Here is a 16,284-nt window from a genome sequence, read left to right as displayed (position 1 = left end):
CCACCACTGCACTATGCACAGTGACTGCTGGTATTCATACCTAGTGCCAGTGGGGTTTTACATGTACATGTGGCAGGGAATATAGATTGTAAGCTCCACTGGGGCAGGGACTGGTGTAAATGTTCAAATATTCTCTGTAAAGCGCTGCGGAATACAGTATGTATGCCCTATATAAGAAACTGTTCATAAATAAATATACAGTAATGGGGTGGTTGACCTAAAGTCAGATAAAGTCAGAGGTTGATCTAAAGTCAATGCTACTAAGCAAACTGAGACAGTAGACAGGCCAAAATGTAAAAATGTATATATTAAAATAACAATGCCAAATGTTTTATGTGTCCTAGAGGACAATGCAAATGATCTCCCTCTGTTTGCAAATGCTTTCAGCTGACACAGTATATCTCATACACAAGTGTTTAGGAGGAGTGAAGGTGGGAATGAAATGTCTAGGATTAAAGCTAGGAATGTATTCAGTTCCCATAAATATACTTTACAACATTGCTATTGTATTTAACATCTAGCATTACAAATATCAAAGCTATAAAACGTTTAGTACATTAACACTGAAATGTACAGTAAATAAATCATAATACGTAGTTCATTTTTTATTATGTGTGTATGCAGTGTGATATGTTTTTATTAATACCATATGAACTGGTGACTTGCCAACATTCCCTTACTTCCAGCCACATGCCCATGCTTTAAATACATTATATGACTTTTCACTATTTACGAAATGTTCAGTGCACTTTCTTTTATACCCCTTTCATATATAGGCCTGAAACTCAGGTTTTTGCCCCCGAACATGCATTGACCTGGGTCTATCTTATATCTGATAGGTTCAACCCTGGTTGCCAATAATGGGTCCACAAACCTTCTCACTTAGGTCTTAATGGCTCGTATCACGCCTAAAAGAAATTGATTGTCCAGGGACTGTAGCACTTGGAGATTACTCCAAGCATCCACTAAATTTCAAAACACCCAGGTCACTGGAAAATTTGATTCCGGTGTGAAGGTGACAATCAGGGATGTCCCTATATCCTCTAACATCCAGTGTGCATGAAGATCCTGTGCGTGCACCTTTGGCATGAACTGGCAAGCAACGGGCATTATGGAGAGAGTTGTGGTCTCATGTGAGATGCGAGACAAAAGGCAAAAAGAAGAGGGTGGGCAGCGCTAATTGAGGTGCTGTTAATAGGCAATATGAGCAATTAAAAATGAAAAAATGAAAGATTGGTTAGATCTATAACAATTTAATACAATTTCTAAAATAAATGAAGCCAGAAGGCTAAAAACAGTGAACAATAATATATGTAGACAATAAAAATGTCAATGACATCTCACCACACCGAACCACATATGGGGAAGGCCCTGGAAGTCCCAGATGTTCAGAGGATGTGCACAGGTGGCGCCCACTCGATGGTGGAGATGAACCGGAATGTCCAAGAGATGGTGTTGATGCTGTCCCCAAACTGCAGTATGGAGGGAGGGCACAGAGATGTTAGTATCAGGAGTGGCCCAAGATGGCACGAATCACCAACTCCTGTCGCCAGATGTTGTAGGCGGGTGTCCTCAACCTCTACTATTTGTGCAGAGATGTTTGTAATCCAATGGAATAAGCGGGGGGCCAGTGAAGCTGGAGTTGGACTTCCAGAGAAAAATAGTGGAATAATTTCCTCAGAGTGGGGAGCCAGTAAATCTGATGGTGGACATTCCAGGCTGTAAATGGAATAATATCCTCAGAGTGGTTCACCTAGGAAAGTGGTGGGGTGGGTGAGGCAGAAATCCTGACCGGTTTCGCTGCTCCAGGCAGCTTTATCAAAGGATAACTGACACATGGTTCATTCTGGCTTAAATACCCTATCACATGGGTCATGTGACCAAACAAGTTAGATCAACCAATCTATAAAAAGCATATAAAACTACGTTAGAGTAGGAGGCAAATGATGTTGAAGGCATATACATTTGAAGTTATACCATGGCTGTTTATTAGAAGCGAGTAGTGAGAAGGACTAGGTGATTAGACAGCAACGTGCAAACTGTATATTTATCTGACACTTCCTGTGTCTTGTGTGGTGGTCATAGTAACCCAGGTTGAGACACAGCTCATTGGACGAGACTTGAACAGTTTCCGGGTTAGTGTTTCAATGATAGAGGACTAGTTGGGTGCAGGGGGTTATTGTGTCCCCGCAAGTATAGTGCTTCCGGGTGGTGTATGATGTAGAAAGATATAGAGGTGGAGCCCGGCCGTGAGCGCCGCACACAGCAGATTCCGGCCGACTTCCGGGTTTGCGGCTGTGCGCACTATGCGTCACCACGTCAGCCGCACTTCCGGACTCCACTCAGGTTTTTGCCCCCGAACATGCATTGACCTGGGTCTATCTTATATCTGATAGGTTCAACCCTGGTTGCCAATAATGGGTCCACAAACCTTCTCACTTAGGTCTTAATGGCTCGTATCACGCCTAAAAGAAATTGATTGTCCAGGGACTGTAGCACTTGGAGATTACTCCAAGCATCCACTAAATTTCAAAACACCCAGGTCACTGGAAAATTTGATTCCGGTGTGAAGGTGACAATCAGGGATGTCCCTATGGGCGGGATGCTATATAGCAGAAATGCGGTAAAAACCCCGTTTTCGGGGTTTCTACCGCATTTCTATATGCTATATGGCGCCTCCGCAGTGTCAGCGCTGCGGAGGGAATCGCCAGCTAAAGCTGGCGAATCCCTGCAGAAGCCTATGGGCTTCTTACCGCAGCGCTGTTTGAGGGATCCGTCACGGATCCCTCCCAGCGTGCCCTGCGGCCGGCGCCGGGGTCTGCGCATGCGCAGATGGACTCCCGGGTCACAGACCCGGAAGTCCAGCGCCGGCACCGCATCGCAAGGGACAGCTCTTACCGCAAGAGCTGTCCCTTGCATGAATAACGGCATATGTTATAGCATATGCCGTTATTAAAAATGCGATGTCCGGCGATAATGGGCGCGGATGTTACAACATCCCGCCCTATATCCTCTAACATCCAGTGTGCATGAAGATCCTGTGCGTGCACCTTTGGCATGAACTGGCAAGCAACGGGCATTACGGAGAGGGTTGTGGTCTCATGTGAGATGCGGGCTGTCCCTGGACACTGCTAAGGTTGCCTGCTAATACACTGTGACAGGAGCTGGGTGCCGCATGTAATATTACAGTGCAGCACCCAGCTCCTGCCACTGAGTAGAAGCCTGCATTTTGGTGACATTTTCCTGTGGGTGACACCTGGGTACAGCCTGCACGCCCTAGTGACACCACTGCCATCCATGAATAACCCACTGATGTGTGAAAGTGGTAGCCCCGGCTTAAACTTAAGCTTTGTGTCCAAGTGCAAGACCTGTTGAAACTGAGATTTTGGGTGAAAATTAATAGGTTGAGAGATTCAGAAAGTAAGAGATTAGTAAGAAATCTCCAATTTTTTTTTTAAAGCGGCAATCATTTACACTGCAATACCAGTTTGATTTTGCCGTGTAAATGATTGCCACTTAAAAAAAATCTGGAGATTTCTTACTAATCTCTCACTTTCTGAATCTCTCAACCTATTAAATTTCACCCTTTATGTCTGAAAAGAGCTTTACTGTGTAAGTAAAGTTCTTTGGATGGCCATAAAATGTTGTGTTTTTTTTTGTCACCTAAAATTACATAAATAAAAAATACATATACTGAATTATAAAGTAAATCATTGTAGCCATACTGTCCACAGATTTAGTTATGTGTAGCTTGTAGAGATCTAAATTATTATTGTTTTTAGTCTAGACCAGTGGCGGCTGGTACCTTTTTGCAGAAGGGGGACTGCTGCTGGTTACGATGGTGGCACCCCCACTGCTGCCACCACTCCTCTTGGCCTCTTCACGCTCCCGGTGCCTGCAATATGTTTCGGCAACAGCCCATAGAAGAGAAATCGTGGTCCCGGCACCTGTACAGGCACCAGACCACCACATGCACGGTACAGACGTGAGTACTGCGCATGCGCAGACTCCGTATTTCATAGGCTGCCACACAGCAGCTCAAAGAGAGGCATTCCAGAGAGAGGGATCACCTCCCAATGGGACTGCCTTGGTGACTGGCAGGTCGGACTTCCAATAGGAAGTCACTGCCAGTCACAGTGAAGCAAGTGATGTCTCACAGGCTGCGTCTGGCTTCATTACAGTGGCGAATTTTACCTGGGGGGGGGGGGGGTTGAAGCCCTGCCACTGCTCTAGACCATGCACTTTATGGTCTGGCTAGAGAGACATATGGGACAGTACAGGTACTGAATTGTAGTGATTAGATGCAAGGGTGACAATAATGAGAAGTACTGGGCTGTGGAGCAGTTCCCGCTACTTAGGACCAGATGCTGGGGATGTGGAGCAGTACCTGCTATTCAGGATTACATGCTAGTATGCAGAGCAGTAACAGCTACTCAGGATTAGATGCTGTGTGGTGGAGCAGTACCAGCAACACATGACTAGATGCTGCATTGTGGAGCAGTACCAGCAACACAAGACTAGATGCTGGGTTGTGGAGAAGTGCCAGCTACTCATCACTAGATGCTGGTTTGTGGAGCAGTACCAGGCACACAGGATCATATGCTGGATTGTGGAGCAGTGCCATGTACACATGACTAGTTGCTGGGTTGTGGAGCAATGCCAACTACCCATGATTAAATGCTGGATTACGGAGCAGCGCCAGCTACACAGGTTTATATGCTGGGTTGTGGAGCAGTGCCAGCTACACAGAAGTAGATGCTAGGTTGCAGGGCAGTACCAGCTACACAGAACTGGATGCTAGGTTGTGCAGCGGTACCAGCTACACAGGAGAGATGCTGGGAATAGACCAGATTAATAACACGCTGAAAGTCTCAGAATGCATGCGACTTGAAGGGAAGTTAAGCAGCTTTTGCAGTTCTGGAGACTACAAAGTGATGGTGATTTGAGGGTGCTCCATGAGCTTCCTTTATTAGTTATCAGGGATTATCAGGTGACTGTTAACTGACTCCCAATTGAATACTAATTGGTCGGATGATTTGTCATGGCTGCACTAATGGCCAATTTTAGATGTTACTCTAGCATTCTGGGTACTGAGGAGTCGCAAAGGGAGCTGTGGACTTTGCAGTGATAGGTCCACCACCGCTACAGGCTTGAATGGAAGAACATAGGCTGAACTCTGGACAATCTGGTTACCCAGAACCTGCAGGACAGGTGAGACAGCACTCTGCTAAGAAGGTCTGGATGCTTCCGCTTTGTGAAAGCAGGTTATGATTATGGAAGCAGGAAGACATATTGTGGGGTTCCCTTCTATACAGTAATAGCACCAGCATTGTCTTGTGGTGGTATTGGCAATAATGTGGCGTAACCTTGCTTTTTTGTCCTCTAAGTATGACACTAAAACCTTAAGCTATAAGTGCTAATGTTTGTATTACTTTTAGTGGGGTTTAGGGACTATTTGTACTCTTTTCATTATAGATTGTTTTTTTAAAAATATATTCACACAAAAATCCTTATCATCAAGTTGTTAAAGATGACTATCGCCTCTCACCAGCAGACGTTTTATGCATATCTTTCTCAACCATGTATTTTACAGGCCCATAAAGCCAATGTATTTACATTTACCTGAGAGCATCAGAAAAGGAAGTGTTAATTACCACTTTTCCAAACACTAATATAACTTACTGTTTTACGCATTGTTGTACTACACAGATAGTGAAACACAAAGTATATCTGTCCGTTTCTGCTTTTAGATATTCGTTTTTACTGCACTGGATTAAACTAGAATTTGTTGTTTTACATACATAGGAATGACTGTATTCATCTACATAGATAAATCATACACAGGGCTTACCATGCTAGACACTCACTGCAGAAATAATGTGAATCCATCCACTCGGAAGGGTGATTTATCTCAATAGCTGATCTGTGTTCCTACAACTGGATCTTTGTTCTGTCATCCACACAGGGTGAGATTAACTAGGAGGAAAAAAGTAAATTGTTTCCACCTTGAAAGACATCAATCAAATATCATAAGCATCTTTCTTCTTCTCCTTCTACTAGATTTGCCATTCATGTTCCTCTCTACTAGGTGTTCGGATTACTTTATGTTAGATGTGAATGTAATGCTCACAGTATAGTGGTACTGTACCTTTGGTGGATGAAAATAAATATTCCATAGCTACTCTGTAAGGCTTCTTTGTTTAAAAAAAAAAAATAACCTTGGAATTCTACAGTATGTAAGATAATAACATGGATCTTAAATTCTGTGTTTACTCAGGTGGAAGCATCAGTCTGCAGGATCGTTTGTAATAATTAAACAGTATTCTTATACTGCAGATATTTATGTTACCACATAATCCTTGGGAAGTGAAAATGTTTAATAACACAAGCACATGTGGAGGCTAGCCAAATGCAATGTGTGGAAGAAGACCTATATGTTAAAAGTTATGTAAAAACATATTACTGGCTTGTTTTTAAAATAACATTGTTTTATTGCAGTACAACAAAGCGAAAGAAATTGGATTTAGTGGAAGACTTCCTTTACGCTAATACACACAGGGTCTGATGTTTTTCGCTGAGGCAAATAGCACAGAAGTGAATTCACACATGTTCACGTATCCGCAATTCTGAGGTGGACGGATCTTGGCTGGATCTCTGTTTGTGTGAAATGGGCACCACAATTCTAGGGGTCTCAGAGAAGGGAAGGGAGGTGGTCACACTATCAGAGTGGTTAGGCAGCAGTCTTTACCTACCTCCCAGTCTGCAGCCAGAAGTGAATAGCTGTCAGCATACTGAATGGTAAATGGTCTCAAAAATCCAAAGACTAATTATAGTATAAATAGCACTATAATGGAAACTACTGAGGAAGAGAGGGATCTAGGTGTATAGGCACTATAATGTATAGGCACTATAATGGAAACTACTGAGGAAGAGAGGGATCTAGGTGTATAGGCACTATAATGTATAGGCACTATAATGTATAGGCACTATAATGGAAACTACTGAGGAAGAGAGGGATCTAGGTGTATAGGCACTATAATGTATAGGCGCTATAATGGAAATTACTGAGAAAGAGAGGGATCTAGGTGTATAGGCACTATAATGTATAGGCACTAAAATGGAAACTACTGAGGAAGAGAGGGATCTAGGTGTATAGGCACTATAATGTATAGGCGCTATAATGGAAATTACTGAGGAAGAGAGGGATCTAGGTGTCACTATTTCAGGTGAATTAAAGGCAGGTGGGAAATGTAACAAAGCAATGAAGAAGGCAAGTCAGATGCTTGGTTGCATAGGGAGAGGAATCAGAAGTAGAAAGAAGTAATAATGCCACTGTATAGATCATTGGTACGACCTCATCTAGAGTACTGTGTTCAGTTCTGGAGGCCATATCTCCAGAAGGATATAAATACATTAGAGACTGTACAAAGAACGGCAACTAAAATTAAAAATGGTGCATGGCCTACATCACAAAAAGTACCAGGAAAGACTAAAATATCTTAATATGTATAGTTTAGAGCAGAGAAGGGAAAGGGGGGACATGATAGAAACTTTCAAATATATCAATGGTTTTAACAAGGTACAGTAGGGAGACAGAAGAATAGGGCAGTGGACCCTGACCAAGTGAGGGACCAACTCCGGCCTCACTGACTCTCCAACACCCCCCCCCCCCCCCCACACACACACACACACACACACACACTCAGCCTCACTGACTCTCCCCCCCCCCCCCCCCACACACGCTGGCTCTCCTCTCCCTCCAGCCGTGGCTCTGACCATAAGCAGCATAATCAGGTTGGCACCGCAATATGGATGCCTAGGAACTGTGCCATTCAGCCATATGTACCCCATGTCTGCCCTGTCTTGTATACTGCAGAACAACATTAAACTGTACTGTCCCTGCTGAACTGTTACCTACCTGGCTGTTGCAACGAACAGTGGTGCAGCTGATGGCTGCCTAGGCACTGTGCAGCTCAGCAAATTTATGTTCCCTGTGTGATAACTGTACTGTCTCTGTTTATATTGTTACCTACAGTACCTGGCTGCTGCAACAACAACCAGTGGCACCGGTGATGGCTGCCTAGGTGTTGTGCAGCTCGGCAGGTTTATGATCCCGGAGTGATAACTGTACTGTCTCTGCTGTATTGTTGCCTGGCTGTTTCGGCAACCAATGGAGCTGATGGCTGCCTAGGTGCTGTTCAGCTCGGCGGGTATGTGTTCTCTGTGTGGTAACTGTACTGTCTCTGCTTGTCCGTTACCTGCCTGGCTGCTGCAGCAACCAGTGGCGCCTCTGATGGCTGCCTAGCTCAGCAAATATATGTTCACTGTGTGATAACTGTACTGTCTCTGTTTATATTGTTACCTACCTGGCTGCTGCGGTGACCAGTGGCGCCGCTGATGGCTGCCTAGGCACTGTGCAGCTCAGTGGGTATGTGTTCACTGCGTCTTTAATCCCCACGGTACATGTAGCCAGTATGTTATGTATATTTGTACTGTCACTGTTTAACTGTTACCCAACTGCTGTGGTTACCCACAGCAATCCAAATCAAATTCCTAGTATACGTAGGTATACCTGGCCAATAAAGCTGATTCTGAGACATTCTTCACAGGAACATGCACTGAAACTAGAGGGAGGAAGATTCAGGGGAAATTTGAGGAAAAATTACTTCACAGAAAGAGTAGTGGATAAGTGGAATAGCCTCTCATCAGAGGTGGTAGAGGCAAATATAGTAAAGCAATTTAAACATGCTTGGGATAGGCATATTGATATCCTTACAAAAAAATAAGGATAAAATATGGTTTGAGGTAACATGTTTAAAAAAGGGGCAGACTAGATGGGCCAAGTGGTTCTCATATGCCGTCAAATTCTATGTTTCTATGTTTCTATTCTGTGTGTAATCACTCTCACCTAGCTTTATGCTTTCATTAGATTTATGTGATTTTATATATTTTTGAAGGATTCATTGATGGTTTTATGTTTAAATATTGTGAATTAGCGCAATAAAAAGTATTACAACTGACTTATATAGTTGTGGTACAGAGACTGAGCAATTTTAATTAAACAGATTTGGAAACCTATAGCCGCAGGTGGTGGCACACTTCTTGTACATATATATGTAATGTTTATTATGTAATAGGTGGAGTGATATAATATTCAATGTAAGGGTAATTTTAAGCTCCACTAATGTTATGTCACTACTTTTACCTATTTAGTAGCAGTTAGGGGAACAAAATGACATAATGGTGTATAGCATTAGGCGCATTCTCATTGACAGGGTAGTGGTATTTTAATATACTGTGGACAGGTCAGGACGAAACGCGTCACCACATTATTCTACTGTCGGCTGATAACTTTCTTTTGGACAATCTTTGTTAAATATGTTTTATATCAATTTCCAAATGTACATGTGTTTTTAAAAAAGATTATACAATCCATGTGCATTACACTATGATCTCATTATTTAGCGAGCATGGTGAGCCCCGCGAGGGGACGTGGGACCTTTTTCATACCCCCACTATCCAGCGGTGTAGCTAGGTGCCATGGTGCCCGGAGCAGGGGCATATTTCGCGCCCCCCCCCCCCCCCCCGTAATGAATTGGGGGCGTGGCTAACATGTGTTGGCATGTTACATTTGAAAAGAAAAAACTTAAAAAATAAGACACTATATAAGACACTAACGGAATCTGCTGCGCTATATAAGACACTGTAACAGAATCTTCTGCGCTATATAAGACAGTGTAACGGAATCTGCTGCGCTATATAAGACACTGCAACGGAATCTGCTGCGCTATATAAGACACTGTAACGGAATCTGCTGCGCTATGTAAGACACTGTAACTGAATCTGCTGCGCTATATAAGACGCTGTAACGGAATCTGCTGCGCTATATAAGACACTGTAACGGAATCTGCTGCGCTATATAAGACGCTGTAACGGAATCTGCTGCGCTATATAAGACGCTGTAACGGAATCTGCTGCGCTATATAAGATGCTGATAGCTGTAAATAAATATACCTGGGGTGACAGCAGCAGCCAGAGAGATTCACACACCCCCCCCCCCCCCTCCCCTCCCTGCCCGACGAATCCCCCAAACCACAAGTTTATTACTAAGTTTTTTTAAATCATTAATTAGCTTTAAATAAAAATAAAAGAAATCACCTTGAAAATCTTCTCCTCCTCTAGTCCACAGCCAGCGTTTGGGAAGGCTGTTAAGTGTTCACTCTGCTGTAGCCAGGGAGAAGGGACTCAGGTGGCAGGTTCTGGGAGGAGTCGAGTGCTGCTGCGCTGCGCTGCGCTGCCCGGAAGCCGGACCGAGCAGCAGCAGCAGCAGCAATTTAGACAGGAGAGGGGAGTGGACTGGAGTCAGCCGCCCGGACGGTGCGCTTGGCGGCAGAGAACGCCGGGCGAGCAGGGCAGGAGGCAGGCGCCGGGCAGGGCAGCTGCCGCGCACGCTGCCCGCTGCCCGCCGTTACCATTAGTATGATCCTTACGCAGGGATCATTTGCGGAGGGGGGGCGGGCCGGCGGCGCCATTCGACCAATAGCCGCCCGGAGCATGAGCTCCGGTGGCTCCGCCCTCCCTACGCCTCTGCCACTATCTCAGAGAGATGGAGCGCCTCTCCACCGGCACCCGCATGATCCCCTCTCTGCCGGCTTCCGCCAGCAGAGGGGATCTGGCGGTTACCGGTGATGTGTGAGAGGCGCTCACTAGGCTTGCCAGGGAGGCCGGGGACAGAGCTGCAGCTCCCGGGGACAGTATGGTGACTAGCTGCCTGATGGCGACACTACGCTGACTACCCAGGGCTGCCGCGGAGTCACTACGCTGACTACGCTAGGCAACCGTTGGGCTGACAAAGTAGCTTAGCCTACGCTGAAAACGTAGCGCAGCCGAGTGCCGTGATAATACACAAGTACCCTTTGTTATTATTATTTTACAGACATTTCTAATAATCATAGTGTAATTATTAATGAGGTGCAGGACAATGGAAGGACAATTATAATAACTGTACTTAAGGACTGTAATTGTTATTTATTGGTGTGTACACAGCTTGGGGTGAATATTAACTTACGGAGTGCCACGGTTTTATTTTCTTTAGTATATATATATATATGTCACAGAAGCTCTGCACTATCCCTATATATTATAGACACTGCAAACTGTGGGCCTAATTCAGCTTGAGTTGCAGTTTTGTACAACTCCTGGGCCCTTATTCTGGTCAGTGCGGTAATATCCGCGTGTATTCGTGCCGCCGATGTTTTGTGTCTGCGCATGTGCAGAGGCGTCTCTGCGCATGTGCGAGCGGGGCGTACGGCCAAATCCCGCATGAAATGTGAACACTCCGAACAGGGGGTGGAGAGGGGCGTGAAGGGCTATTTGGGCTCATTACCATATGCGTACGCCCCGCGTTTCATGGGCGTTCCCATGCAAACGCTGGGCGTACATATGGTAATGCGGCTGTGACGCACGTGTAGGGGGCGGACATATGACATCGCCGGATGTCAGCTGCCCGCCCAGATCCCTGCTTTTGCACAGAAAAATGTCCGTGTGGTCTGAGGTTGCGGGAGCTGGTGGAGCACTCGGTCCTGCATTCGATGGTCTGCGACCATCGAATGATGGGGGAGGTTCCCTGAGATGGAGGAGGCATATTCCGTGAAAATAAATACACGTGCGGTCCGTTCGGCCAGCTTATTACCGCATACGGACGGAGTTGGCGATCCGTATGGAAGGCGGGGTTTCGCACGCACGGTCCTGGCCGCATAATCGGATCCGGCCGCACCGATCAGAATAAGGGCCCTGGTCTTCACCCTGCAAATGGTCCGGACACACAATCCGCCAACGCCCCCGTAATGCGGCATTGCGACCCTGTTACTACCCCCATGCCTCTTAGACTGCAGTCACATTTTCTGTAATTTGAAAGTGTGTGTGCATGTGCAGATTAGCAAAAATAGTTGAATACTGATTTTTGCTAAACTACAAATGAAGGCGAATCAGGCCCTGTATTCTCTATCCTTTATAAACAGTGAATGTTAGTTTTTGTGGTATTTATTTAAGCAGACTGCATACATCCCACAGTCCTGTTTTTCGCGGGACCGTCCAGGTTTTTTGGGTCGGGGGCAGGTGGGAGTCCCCTAAGCCTGAGGAAATAGATGCTGTGCGCATGCACACAGCATCTATTTAGCGATACAGAGGGTGAAAAGGGGGTGTGGTTTGGCAGCATCATTTGCATACAACACACCCTCATTTACATAGACCACACCCATTTTCATTGCGGTCCACGGCTGCGCTGTGAAAGGGTCCTGCTTTCTAGGTTCAAGAAGTTGGGAGGTATGAGACTGTGTTTGTCTCTCTCTGCATATGTTACATCTGCCCCACCTGCAGTGCACACCAACTTGCTGTAGACCAAACAATCCCAACCCCTGGGCAGGTGGTTTCCCAACTGCCAGGACCACCGCGGAACACTGCCGTGCCAACCGTGGGACAGTCACAAAAAATCTTGACTGCCCTGCAAAAATCAGAATAATATGAGGAAAGCTTCTAAGTGATAGCCTTTAAAAAATTATGTAGTGTATATGGGGCTTAACTATGGCTGCGGAACCTAAGGCATGGTTGCCTACCTGACCCTCTCCTTCAGGGAGAAAATGCTCTGTTCCTGGAGTTCCCTGGTAATGTATGATTGCCATCACCTGTGGGGAGCTAGGTAATTGATAAGAAAGGTGTTTCACCACAGGTGACGGCAATCATACATTACCAGGGAAGTCCAGGAGCAGAGCATTTCTTGTCCCTGAAGGAGAGGGTCAGGTAGACAACCCTGATATAGATTTATCAATCTACCCAGTGGTCGAAGTGGGCCAGTATGCAGCGGTATAGCATACCGGCACTTCTTTCAATCCAGAAGTTGTTTTTTTTTTAAATTAAAATATTAGCAGTGAGTGGAGTGCAGCGCTGTGCAGCAGCAGCAGCAGCAAGCAGGGAGAGGGCCAGCCTCTTCGATGCTGCTCTGGGGTGCCGCCGAAGTCCTCCTGCCGGGCGGCACGTTAAGGTGCGCCCGCTCATACTACTTCCCCCACATGGTGCACACATGGAGAATGCCTGGGTCCCAGTAATGCCACCGCTGGAGCCCCTGTCCCGGGCGTGCAGGAAGGGTGCACCCGTCTTTCATCCTCCCCGCCGCTGGAGACGTGCCAGGCATCGCCGCTGGAGATCTGCCAGGCATCACTTTTGGACCCCAGGTAGGTCTCTGTCCTGACCCTTCACAACCCCCTTGTCCCTGTCCCTCCCCCCCTCCCCGGTCTGTGTCCCTGACCCTGTGTCCCCCTCCCCTAGGGCCCTGCCCCTGCGTCTCCCTCCCCCTTAGTCCCTGCATTCCCCTCCCCCGGTCCCTGCGTCGTCCCCGGTCCCTGTCCCTGCACCCCCCGGTCTCTGTCCCTGCGCCCCCCCCCCCGGTCTCTGTCCCTGTGTCCCCCCTGTCCTGGTCCTTGCCTACCCACGGTCCCTCCTGTCCTGGTCCCTGACTCCCCACGGTCACTGTGTCCCCAAATTATATGTAAAGTTGGCTCAATCTGTGTGGCAAAAACGTCAATTTTTTTTTAATCCATCCGTGTGGTATAATGTGATTTTTGCTCCATCCGTGTGGTATAATGTGATTTTTGGGTACTTGTTTCCTAGCACGGCCACAACGATCATGATCGTGGGCATCGTAAGGAAAAATCGGGGGCATCGCGGCCATCGCATGCACTAAAAAATCGGGTGCGATGGTACCGATGCCCGCGATTTCCCATAGGGAACAATGTTAAATGCCTCAATTTACCCGCGATGCCCCCGATTTCCCATAGGAATCAATGTTAAAAGGCTCAATTGACCCAAATCATCATAGGGAACAATGGTAAATGGGCCAGAAACCCCCAAAAACACCCCTGAACAGTGAAATGTCCCCCCAAAAGTAGTTTACGCCACCCCACGATCAACGTGAACCCGAAGCGTGGCGAACGAAGCGAGCCCGCGAGGGCCGGCGGTACGCGTCCTCCGACCTTTTCATACCCCCACTATCCACGTCGGCGTGGAGCCGAGAATAGAATAGTGTGGCGAGCGCAGCGAGCCACCGAGCCCGAAGCGTGGCAAGCGCAGCGAGCCCCGCGAGGGGACGCGGATACCTGTGAAGCCCCCGAAGGGACGCGTTTACCTGTGAAGGTATCCGCGTCCCCTCGCCACGCTTCGGGCTCGGTGGCTCGCTGCGCTCGCCACACTATTCTATTCTCAACTCCACGCCGACGTGGATAGTGGGGGTATGAAAAGGTCGGAGGACATGTACCGCCGCCCCTCGCGGGCTCGCTGCGCTCGCCACGCTTCGGGTTCGCGTTGATCGTGGGGTGGCGTAAACTACTTTTGGGGGGACATTTCACTGTTCAGGGGTGTTTTTGGGGGTTTCTGGGCCATTTACCATTGTTCCCTATGATGATTTGGTGAAATTTAGGCATTTAACATTGTTTCCTATGGGAAATCGGGGGCATCGCGGGTAAATTGAGGCATCTAACATTGTTTCCTATGGGAAATCGGGGGCATCGCGTCTGGACCATTTAAGCCTTTTTTAGCCGCATACGACGCAACCGACGCGATTTTGACTTTTTAAAATGCATTCCAATGGGAAAATCGGGGGCATCGCGTTTGTGTGCTAGGAAACAAGTACCGATTTTTGCTCTATCCGTGTGGTATAATGTGATTTTTGCTCCATCCGTGTGGTATAATGTGATTTTTGGCTCACTCCATTTGAATTTTGGCTCATTGTGTGTCACATAATGTTTAAGGGGCAAGTATTATGGGGTCTACTATTGTGTTGCATAATGTATAAAAGAGGTATATGGCGTGGCACACTACACAGGACCAAAGTTGCCTACCCTCCTGCATTCTGCAGGAGACTCCCTGAAATAGCAGCAATCTCCCTCTTTCCCTCATTAGTCCAGCAATCTCCCTCATGTCAACTAGCCCACATTGCACTGTTAAATTTTTTTGGGGAAAAAAGGAATGATAGATACATTTACATTGAAGCATCAGCACCATTTCCCAGCACTATACCAAGTATAGTAGCTCTTACTAACTGCTTTGGGGCTCATCCACATTTGGAGCGAAGTCATTTTCAATTACACACCCACGCTTCTAGTTGCCACGTTCACAATCTCTGTTTTCACAATCTCTCCATATATGGAACTAGACATGCCCTTTGGTTGGAGTATGACACGCCCCCTCAATGGGGCGCTTTGCAAAATTCTACTGCCAACTATAATCTCCCTGAAACTAGTTTTCAAAAGTAGGCAAGTATGCACAGGACCACGCCTCCTTTAAAGTAATCACGCCCCTTTAAAGTGACCACGCTCCTTTTCCGAAGGCACGTTCATAGCAATGTCCTTCACTTTTCCATGCCCCCACTTTAAAACTTCCACTTCGACCACTGAATCTACCTAAAGGTGTGTACACACGGGGGCGATATTGTGTAATATCGCGGGAAATATGGTCGCTGAGCGACCATATTGCCCGCGATGGGAGTGTGCACCGGCGATATATCGCCGGGTGCGCGCTCACGTTTTTACCCCTGTAGTGATCGCTGGTCACAGGAGCATGCTCCTGCGACCAGCTGATTTCCACTGCCGGGCTCCCCCCCGGCAGTTTCTTTTTCATCAGCGACCATCTCTGGTCGCTGATGAACAGGAGACACAGAGCAATATATTGCTCAGCAATATATTGTTTAGCAATATATCAGGGTTGCCGACTTGAATATAATCCTCCCCGGGAGAAGCCCGGAGAGGAATCTTTCATAACGAGTTCGGGGGGGGGGGGGGGGGGCTTACTGGTGATGTCATTAAGTCCCACCCCCATTACGACAAATAGCCGAAATAACTGATCTCAATGGAGGGGGCGGGGCTAAAATGACACAATTGTGCCATTTTAGCTCCGCCCCCTCCTCTGAGACCCGCGGATTGCGGCATTTAAATGCCGCGATCGGGGGGGCTCAGTGGGGGTCCCCCTGATTCCGGGATGGTTGCCCACCCTTCCGTGGGCCGGGAGGGGGGATAGGGTTACCACCTAGGACCTTTAATTCCGGACACATGTTAATTACACAGGTTCTGTGGCAGTTTAAAATCAGGTGAAGTGGAGTCTTGAAGTCAGCCAGCCACAGAACCTGTGTAATTAATATGTGTCCGGAATTAAAGGGACTAGGTGGTAACCCTAAGGGGGGACCCGATTTTCGGGAGACTCCCGCAAATTCCGGGAGGGTCGGCAACCCTGCAATAT

Source organism: Crinia signifera, chromosome 1 (genome assembly GCF_055691185.1).
Source record: "Crinia signifera chromosome 1, ASM5569118v1, whole genome shotgun sequence".
In the NCBI taxonomy this organism is placed as follows: domain Eukaryota; kingdom Metazoa; phylum Chordata; class Amphibia; order Anura; family Myobatrachidae; genus Crinia; species Crinia signifera.
This window is presented reverse-complemented; position numbering follows the sequence as displayed.